The following is a 10,909-nucleotide window of genomic DNA, read 5'->3' on the forward strand; positions in this document are numbered from 1 at the left end:
GTAGAATAATATTCGGAACTACGTTTATTAGGTATATATAACAACCGTCGTCGCTATATTTTTTTTAACGTGTCTTGAAAGTATCATCTCCAGAACAGTTCATTTACCTGGAGCTGCGTGAACTCACCGACTGACACTAAGAGATCTCTGTAAACAGTATGCTGAAATATCTCAATTTAAAGGGTCCCTAAAACTTATTATTAGAAATTTCTGCAACTCAAATAGATTGAATAATCGACGTAATTCTTCAATTAAGATTGTACTATATTGTGAGCATATTTAGTTTAAAATATACTCTAGTATAAAAAAATATCAATATTATCTTATTATTTTGTTAAGCAGGAATACTATCAATCAACACAACAATTCCATTGTATATTTTCCATAGTTTCCTCTTATTTCAATAATTTTAATCTCATGTTGGCCATCTATTTAAATGAGTCATCATCATCATCAGTTATTTTTTAACTGAACTTTTAAAATTGGACTAAAGTATTCGCAACCAATGATGCGTAAACTAAATAAACAAAAGAAGAAAAAACGACTACAATTTAATTAACCGCTTTCTTATCAAAGAGCTTATCTCTACAGTTTTATTGATATCATGAGTCACTATGAATAAAAGCAAAACAAAATATTTGTACACATATTATAATAAACAGTTTATATTTATTTATTTATTTTAACACACAGATATCGGTACAAGGAGGCACCAAATACATATGCGCCTCACAAATCTCATTCGATGTGTGAAGGCTGTGATACTGCTCGGGTGCCCAAACCGAAGCAGGTGGTTATCTTAGGGGGCCACTCCCCGAGCCTTTGACCTAAAGGTCTGACCCACAAGGCAGTGGAGCATCGTAAGGAGATGCAGTCCCATGGTAGCCGGTGACCAACAATTGGTTCATACGCTATTTGTCCCCCCAGGATACTGGAGCCCATGTGCACCATTGGTTTGGAATCCGGTTAAAGCACCGGACATTCGCTTTTTGTCCTCTCATTTTCGTAAACAACACCCGCACCACGAGAAGGCAGTGAGTAGGACTTCCCTGGCAGAGGCTATATACGCGTGGCCATGTGAGAGCATTTCGAGTGGGAGAGCGGATTCTCCCCACTCTCGGCCGTACCAGGGCATTTGGGGGCAGTTTATAAGGTCACAGGTAAGTTACTAATTTTGATGCTGATTAAATTATACAAGGTATTATTTGTTTACTTACCAATCAAACAATTCTTTACTTGATTCATTTTTGTATTGTTTGTTTAAATCTTCCCATTGATGTTTAAGACTATAATTGATCAATCTCTTATTGGCATATGTGCATCGTGAACGGATTGCCTCGATATTGCCTTACTTGATTAAAGATAAAAATTTCAATAGTAAATACAAAGTATACAGATAATTTATCTTGAAATATGTCAATCAATCATTTGTGTGATGAATATATTGTCTACTGTAGTATTTATTTATTCTGAATTAGGCGCAAAATGTCCGAAATATAATTTTCTACTAATTGGATTAAGAAAATAAAATATATTTATTACTGTTGGAGTATGTGGTTTGTTTGAGTATATTTGCGACAATTGAGATAAAGCTCAGGTGATTTTGCATAGATTTCTCATTGATAAGCAAATATTAAACGAACTTAGAAATAATGAACATTTATATCTGCCTTAACTATTGCTTACCTACTTACACCTGTTACTCTCAATGGAGCATAAGCCGCCGACCAGCATTCTTCAACCCACTCTGTCCTGGGCATTCCTTTCCAGTTCTATCCAATTTCTGTTCATTTTTCCCATGTTTGTCTCCATCTCACGGCGTAATGTATTCTGTGGTCTCCCTCTTCTCCCTTGGCCTTGAGGACTTCAAGGGAGGGCTTGTCTTGTGACACAGTTCGGTGCTTTCCTCAATGTGTGTCCTATCCACTTCCAGCACTTCATCCTGATTTCTTCCTCCGCTGGGATCTGGTTTATTCTCTCCCACAGTAGGTTGTTGCTTATAGTGTCTTGTCAAAGGATCCGAAGTATTTTGTATAGATAGCTGTTAATAAACACCTGTATCTTCTGAATGATGGCTTTCGTAGTTCTCTAAGTTTCCGCCCAATGCAGAAGAACTGTCTTGACATTTGTATTGAAAATCCTGGTGTTGGTTGACAGTTGTTTTGAGTTCCAGATGTTCTTCAGTTGTAAATATACTGCCCTTGCCTTTCCGATCCGCGCCTTCACATCTGCATCAGATCCACCGTGTTCATCAATGATGCCACCCAGACAATGTAAAGGTTTTTACATCTTCCAAATCTTCTCTGTCAAGTGTGATTCGATTGTTGTATGTTGTGTTGTATCAGAGAATCTTGCTTTTCCGTTTGTGTATGTTGAGTCCTACTGCTGCTGAGGCTGCTGCTTTACCTATACATTACATAAATATAATGGATGATTGAATTAAAAACAAAATTTGTTGAGTTTTACTGTCAATACTGTGGACACTACCTTCATAGAAACTAGTTACTTTAATTGATAAATTACTAACGAGAATTCTACTGATTGATTTGGAAGTTTATGTTGATTAGTCGCTGTTTACAGTTAAACTCTTTCATCGACATTTCAGACACTAGCTATAATGGTATCTGAAAAAGTCTTTGAATTCAAGTGGATAAAACTCTAAGCTACTAAGTAAACATTTACTGTCATTCCTGGTAAAATAATCTATTCATAGTGTTATTATATTATTTGTCAAGGCAATGTATGGATATAAACGAAATGCATGAAAATACTTCATACACACACACACAATACAAATAACCACCAGGCTATCGACAGTGGTTTAGAAAAAATCAACTCACTCATTTCTTGTACAACAATACAGATATAATCACTATCCGATCATGGTTTAAGCCAAACAAATATGAAACTAATAATAACTAGACAGACTGGTGAGAATGATTAATACATTTTGACTCTGAACTTCCCTCAGATATAATAGATGAATTGGTGAGAAAAAAACTAGTTTATGGGCACATTTTGCCTAGCGATAAAGCTTCATAGCTAAGTGGGAGTTGTTTATCTACATACTACATTTTTGTTCAATGAATGTTTTATGATATCACATTTATGTTCTAGACAGATGTGTATGATCAGAACATCCTTTAAATAAACTTGAACGAATCGACTATTGTCAAAAACCAATTAATAGCTACGCTTAGGAACATAAATGACCAATAAACTATCATGAAGGTTAAAAATGATAAAAGTGTTAGCTGAAATCTGACTGATGGGAGGGCTTATTCTAAAAGATTGTCTCAGGAAGTAATTCATTATTTACAACGTGGTAGGAATGGTAATCATTTTTGTTTTTTTGAACTGCTCATTGATGAGTAGAAGGATATCAAATGAATTTGAAACATTTATTAACAACTTTTTGTCAACACTGCTTAGTCTAGACTGATATGATGAATACATCAAATAAAGAGGCGACTATTTAATGTTAGGATTATTTCTGAATTATGAAAAATTTACTAACCCGTACTAGTCAAATGACTCATCAGAGAATAGAAATAAAAACTATACATCATGAATAATTCAGTCATTTTAAGGTATAATCTATAAACTAGGGAAATAATTTGACTTTCAGTAAATATTTGTACAAATAAACAGGGTTGTAGAAAAAAACGAGTTCCACTTTTAAGATGACACCTAATGTATATACTCAAGTAAGGTGAAGTTGTCTAGAATCAGAAGTCATAAGTAATATTTGCTCAGGAACAGTGATATCACACAATAAACTTAGTATATCTGAAACACAATTCGTTATCATTCCTTTAAAAGTTGAAAAAAAGTTATTTAATTTTCTTCTTAATCAAAAAAGTATTAACTTCAATATGTCAGGAGGTTCTGGGCCGCAACAAGCATCACCAAAACCAATGCATCTCTATCGAAACACTGGACGAAATTTAACAAAGGAAAAACAAGAAGACAGTAATTAACAACAGCTGGACAAGAACACATAAAGTCAAGGTACAAGCTGGATACACAGAAACAAACAAAAAATTGAAAAGAAGTATTAGAACCGACAAGCAGAAATGCGTGGAAGACCTACCAGCGAAGGCGCAAAAAGCTGCAAGAGGAAGAAATAAAAAACAACTATATGACACTATGGAGAAACTGGTTGAATAATATAGAAAACCAGAGACCGGTCAATGACAAAGAAGGCAAGCTCATCATTGACATTCAAAAACAACAGAATGGGTGGGTGGAACACTTTGAGGACATCTTGAATAGACCAGCTCCATTGAATCCACCGGATATCGAAGCAGCCCCTACAGATTTTCCTATCAATGTCACTCCACCAACGATCGAAGGAATCGGGATGGCCATCAGCAGATCAAGAGTGGGAAAGCAGTAGGACCTGAAAATATGCCAGCTGAAGCACTAAAGTCACAGTAAAAAATAACTGCAAATATGCACCATATCCTATTTATGAAAATTGGGTGGAAGAAAAAATGCCACCGACAGACTGGGAAGAAAGATATCTCATCAAGTGACCAAAGAAAAGAGATCTGAGCAGGTGTGAAAGATACAGAGAAATAATACTACTGTCAAAACCAGGGAACGCTTGCAAAAGTGTTGCTGAACCGGATGAAAGATTCAGTAGACGACCAGCTACGAGACCAACAGGACGGATTCATAAGGACCGGTTGTACACAGACCGAATCGTGACACTAAGGATCATCGTTGAACAAACAGCTGAATGCAACTCGTCATTATACATCAACTCTCTTGACTATGAGAAAGTGTTTGACAGTATGGATAGAATATTATGGAAACTTCTTAGACACTATGGTGTATGTGAAAACTTCATCAGCATCATCTGAAATTCATACGAAGGCCTACACTGCAAATCCGTGTGAGGACCGGGGTCAGACAAGGCTGTTTATTCTCATTTTTCGTCCTTCTAGTGGTTGATTGGATTATGAATACCTTCATAAATGATGGGGAACGCCGAATACAGCTCGTAATCAACTAGACGATTTGGACTTCACAGATAACCTAGCTCTTCTATACCATACACGCCAACAAATTAAGATGAAGACAACTAATGTAGTAACATACAAGGGAAAAAACAAGATTCTCAAATACAACACAGAGCGTCAACACAATCACACTTGATGGGGAAGTTCTGGAAGAGGTGGAAACTTTCATGTACCTGGGCAAACTCATCGATAAACAACGGGGATCTGATGGAGATTTGAATGGGCGGTCTATGTTACTTCATGAAAGGTAACAGGTAACAGTAATTAATTAATCTCTGGTGCGTCACTTTATACTTAAAAACTTGGATTTGGTAAATTATTGTTGGAATAAAAACTATTTAACTGAACGATAAAAAAACTCCAGTTGGATGTTTTGTTATTTCCGGTAAAATTATTTTCTGTATTTACAACAGTAATTCTGGTTATAGGACAAATTATTGATTGGCGTGAGCACAAATAATTTCGATATACATATCATACAAAAAATATTATCTGCGATGAGAAATTGCCTCACACCTCACACAATTTATCTCCACCGTTTACATCTTCTGACTAGAATTCCAAAACTTTCTTCTCAAAGTTAGTCACTAGTGAGAACATGATACTTGTCAGTTAATGGCCGTGAAAGTTGATGAATTTGACTACAAATGTTGTATAACACTCATATGATATATATTATTTGACAGTGAAAGCAATCATCTCATACTGTCATTTATTATGATCAATTTAAAATATGGATTAATTTGTCAAACTGACAATTAGTGAAGTAGATATTTTCCGGAATTATTATACTAGTGTTAGCTATAAGTTGGAAGAGGAGATGTGTATATTTGCCGTCTACACACTTGATGATAACTGCATGATAAAAATGTTGTTTATAAAACTGTTAATTTTGTTATTATCACTGTTCATTGGAGAAATCATGTGAGCTGTTTGTTGTAGTGATTGAAATTTACTTCAAGCATCAGAGTCAATATAATTCTCGTTACTTGTGTTCTCTATTCAGCTTCCTGGGGGAGATTGATTGATTTCATTCATCAGACCCACAATCCCATGCTTGTATTTCTTTCAACTGAATATGTCAAGTGACTCGCGATGGTGTCGTCTAATAATGTTCAACTACTCAACCACGAACGATGTTCAAATCTGTCAAATGATTTCCATAACTTGCTGTTATTCGTAAATAATCGTTCGACCAGGTAATGAATATTTCGCTTCTCAGTCAAATAACCATTCGTTTGAGATAAAGTCAAATGGATTTGATAAAATAGTTCTTGAAGAATCGATTAATTTTCTTCTTTTTAATAATAATGCAATATGTCTGTATTTTAACAAGATTTGCCATAGATAAAATAGAGAATGTGTTCACAGCCACTTTGTTTTATAAAGTTTTATCCCCTACAAAATGGTTTTTATTCTTAGTAGACACGCGCTGCTACGTTTTTGTTTAGGAAGTGTGAATTCACTTAGTTATTCGACTACGTTCACCACTGAATAGCAGAATATATTTAGTCCAAGAAAATAAACAGATTCAACGTGGTGACCACTTAGACGCAATCCAATCAGTTGTTTGTAGTATCTCGTTAAGCATTGTAGTTTAATTGACGTATAGAATTGAAATATATATTACAATCGGGTTTCCGAAAGAATAATTTGACCTCATTAGTGATATATCAACTTTAAAAAATAACATTGTGTAACGAAATCAAGTCAATGTAATGATGACTCGAAAATCATTACTATGGGGTTTGGTAAACACGACAACTTCCAGGAAATTCATATGTATCTAAAGTCCTATTCTCGTTCAAGCGAACATATGCAATCTTAAGTTTCCTAATTACAATCAAATAAGTTCTCAATCAATAGTTGCCTAATTAACTAATGTCCATAAATTATGTCATAATGTAATAAACAAATGAACGATTGATTACATTAACAGGAAGCCATAGTTACAAATGTTATTAAAATTTTCTTTGTTTCTCAATTTGTTTTTTTAAACATTATTGAATATTCCATTTTATTATTTCTATCAACTTTTCTATGAAAGTTAACAAAACGTTTTGTGAATCTGACTACAGAATAAATATTTAGTTATAGTGATGACGAAATTCTTATCATGGCGTAAACAATTATCACAGATTGAAATCATGAGTCAATTGAAGCTAGACCACCATGGAAAACCTGGAAGCACTGGACGGCCATTTCGTCCTAGTACGAGACTCCTCAGCAGTGCGCATCCACGGTCACGTACCCCGCGAGATTCGAACCCAGGAGCCGGGGTCGTGGATGCGCACTGCTGAGGAGTCCCATACTAGAACGAAATGGCCGTCCAGTGCTTCCAGGTTTTTCATGGTGGTCTAGCTTCAATTGACTCATGATTTCAATCTGTGAAATTTCTAAAATCTCCACAAACCCCTTCTGATAGTAAACAATGATCGTTTATGCAACTCGATCGCTTGACAGATAATGAATAATAAGTTTCACAGAGTAAAATGAATTCATTCTGTTACATAGTTGCAAACAGACTAAAATTAAGAGCAATATAATTACAAACAATTGATTGATTTAAGTTAGTGATATATTAGATAGCTGATAGATAGTAGACAAATTAAAAATATTCTTATAGTATTCAAAACCAATTATTAGCGCCAATTTTACACTATTTTGGGGAGTTAACTGTTATCAAACTTTTATAAACGAACTTATTTATGGAACAGAAGAGACTCAACTGACTTTCTTTGCCATGGTTATAACGATTGTGAGTGAATAATTATTATCTCTTACATGATCTAATTGATACTCTTGTAATTTGATTTTAGTTCAAATTATTCCAATCTATTGTGTAATCATTTATTATTTTTATTACGATTATACAATCCCTTAATTTTTTATGACTATTAGTAATTATAACCTCACCCCCATTTCTAATTTGGATGACTACTCCTTCGACAAATAAATGAACATCAATCTCAATAATGTTCAATTTCATATTTTATGTCCCATTCTTTGTATTACAACTGTCGGTTGCTTTTTTGGATAGCCTTCTGAACGTCACTACCTGATCCACATCAAAACTGTGTTTATAATTAAATGAACCCTCATAACTGTATAGTGTTTGTAGCCAAGATACTTTACAATATATTTAAATTCACTTCATTCTACAAACCTTGTTATTGTCATTTAATCTGGAAAAAAAACAGTGAGGAGTTTTGCTATGGAACTATTGATCTCAAAAAATATGTATTGATTCATTTAATGTGACGGAAAGATTTGAAATTTGTCCATTTCCCTAGTTTCTTCTGTTAGAAGGGGACATATGAATTATAATCATCTACTATCGATCCTTATTATTCGACTACAAATAGGAATCTACAATTATATAACTATAGATCTCAGGAAAAAATTACTTTAAACTATATGGTAATAAACATTAAACTGTAGGTTAACTGAAACAATTAAAGTTTTTCAATCAGTTATGATTGATGCATATACATCAAGGAGAAATACTCTTACATTGTTTTAATACATTTTTTGAACTCAGTATATGAGCTCGTTTTAGGACTTTTGACAGAATAAAGATGAACTCGAGAAATGTAGTTCTGGGAAAATTATTTGTATCTTCTTCAAAATTGAATGCGTTGAGTAAGCACAACAAGTGAATGTCCTGCTTAATTTATGCATAATACTGATTTTAACTAGGACATAATCTTGCAAAAGTAAATACTATGATACAACTCAAAAATATTTAGTTTCTTCTTAATGACCCATTTATTCTCTTTGTAACTAGAACATCTAGAAAGGTTATTCTATTTCTATTTTCTTCCTCGTATGTGAATTTTATAGACGAATGAACTTTATTAAATCGCTCCAGTGTTTCTATCAAGTCAGTAATGGTCGTTCCTAAGGATGAACGTATCGTCCATATATCGGTAGTACAATGAAAACTTGTCAATCTGCTGTGCCAGTGGACCGTTTTTTAGTTTAGCGAGGCAAATGTTAGCCAATATTGGACCTAGGAGTGAACACATCGCAACACCATCTATTTGTCTATATAGGACACCGTTGAATTTGAAGTTGACGATCATAGTACATTCCAGTAATAATTCTTTGGTGATCTCCACAAGGAATGCAGCCTCTATTTCTGTTCACCAAGTTGTTTACAGATATATTCTAGACTCCCTGAGTGGGGCATTTGTAAACAATGATGTTACGTTTGTCCTTTAGTCTTTATGTTTTTGATCTTGTTGACGAAGTGGAATACAATCTTAATACTATGCTTCACTAAGTGTTTGTGGAGTGGGTTTAAAACGGTTACTAACCACTTTATTACAGTATGATAAGGGGAATTGTACATGTCTGAAATTGGTCTCAATGGGATATCAGGTTTGTATACCTTCGGTAGTCCGTATAACCTAGGTAAATACGTAATTATCGGCTTAAATGTTTCGTATGTGTTTGGTCGAATTACCTATCGATCTCTGAGCTTTTTTGAAGATCTGGTCAGCTCATTCTCTTTTTGGTCACTGTTTCTGGAATTTTAGGTGTCGATTCAAAATGTTATTCATCTTTTCAATATAGTCTTTCTTGTTAAGTAGGATAGTTCCTGTTCCTTTATCAGGCTTCGTAATAGTCAAATCTTCGTCATTACTAAGTTCACTGATGGTCTACTTGTGTTTTTTCGGTTAAATTGCTTCTGTAAATATACCTACTGTCTTTAAATTAATAGCAACAATTATCCAGCTTCGATTTGAAATGTTCAAGTTCTTGATCAGAGGTTGGAAATAGATCTGATGTCTGATGATTTAGGTTTTCAAACTGAATGTCTGAATCTATATAATTTATGTGGTTTCGTGTATCACAGAACTTAAGACCTAGTACCAATACTCCAAGTTTTTCTTGATTTATTTCAGTACCGGAAAAAAATATGAATATACTTTTTATGTTCAGTCTGAAATTTATTTTCAAATGGTCAATTTTCTAGGCTTTCGAGAAGTTATATTGCTTGTTTGACATTTTATGGCTTACGTTACAAAGATAACTAAAGAAAAAAAAGTAAAAATAATTTCAACCAAAAACAAAAATCTCCTAAAGAATCAAGCTATAAACATTGCAAAAAGTCAATTTTTAATTTGTTTTAAAAGAATGGGAATAAAATTAATTTGATTTAAAAACATTAACATTCATTCTGATAACTCATTTAATCTTGACATTATCACCACATGATTTTAGGCAAAATAAAAATACGCATACCTATGACGTCCGACACCTAATTATAAACTTACCAAATGATATAACTATTGACGATAATAGTTACTAAGAGATACCAACTAAAGTAGAGAAATTTCCCTTCCTCTCGTCAACAGATTATACTATACCTAAGTAGAAATACATAAAAAACCGATTTCTCCTGTCTAGCTTCAAGAAAAGTGAGTAGGGTTCGGCTCAAGAGAAATTAGTTGTTATGATCTCTTTTGGAAGGAACTAGATTTCAGAAATATAAGTCTTAGTAATTCAATAAGAATCAATTTACATAAATACATAAGGAATAGACCAGTTGACACTGAGTTCTCTGAGCCGGGTGGCCTAATAATAATAATTCACAATGATTGCTTTATTCAATACGGTAAATTTTGAAACATTGAGCAAACCTCAGAACCAGTTTGGCAGTAACATCACAAATACCTCTTTAACACACATTCAAGTTGTAGCTATTCAAAATGTGTTATAAATGTTTTTAGCAGTCAGCAAACCGACAGACGCTTACTCAATCACTAAGGTTTTCTACTAGTTCTATTGTAATAAGCACATTTCCGCCCTATATATATATATATATATATATATATATATATATATATATATATATATATAACGTACTTGAATTT

Source organism: Schistosoma haematobium, chromosome 3, assembly GCF_000699445.3.
Source record: "Schistosoma haematobium chromosome 3, whole genome shotgun sequence".
Taxonomy (NCBI): Eukaryota; Metazoa; Platyhelminthes; class Trematoda; order Strigeidida; family Schistosomatidae; genus Schistosoma; species Schistosoma haematobium.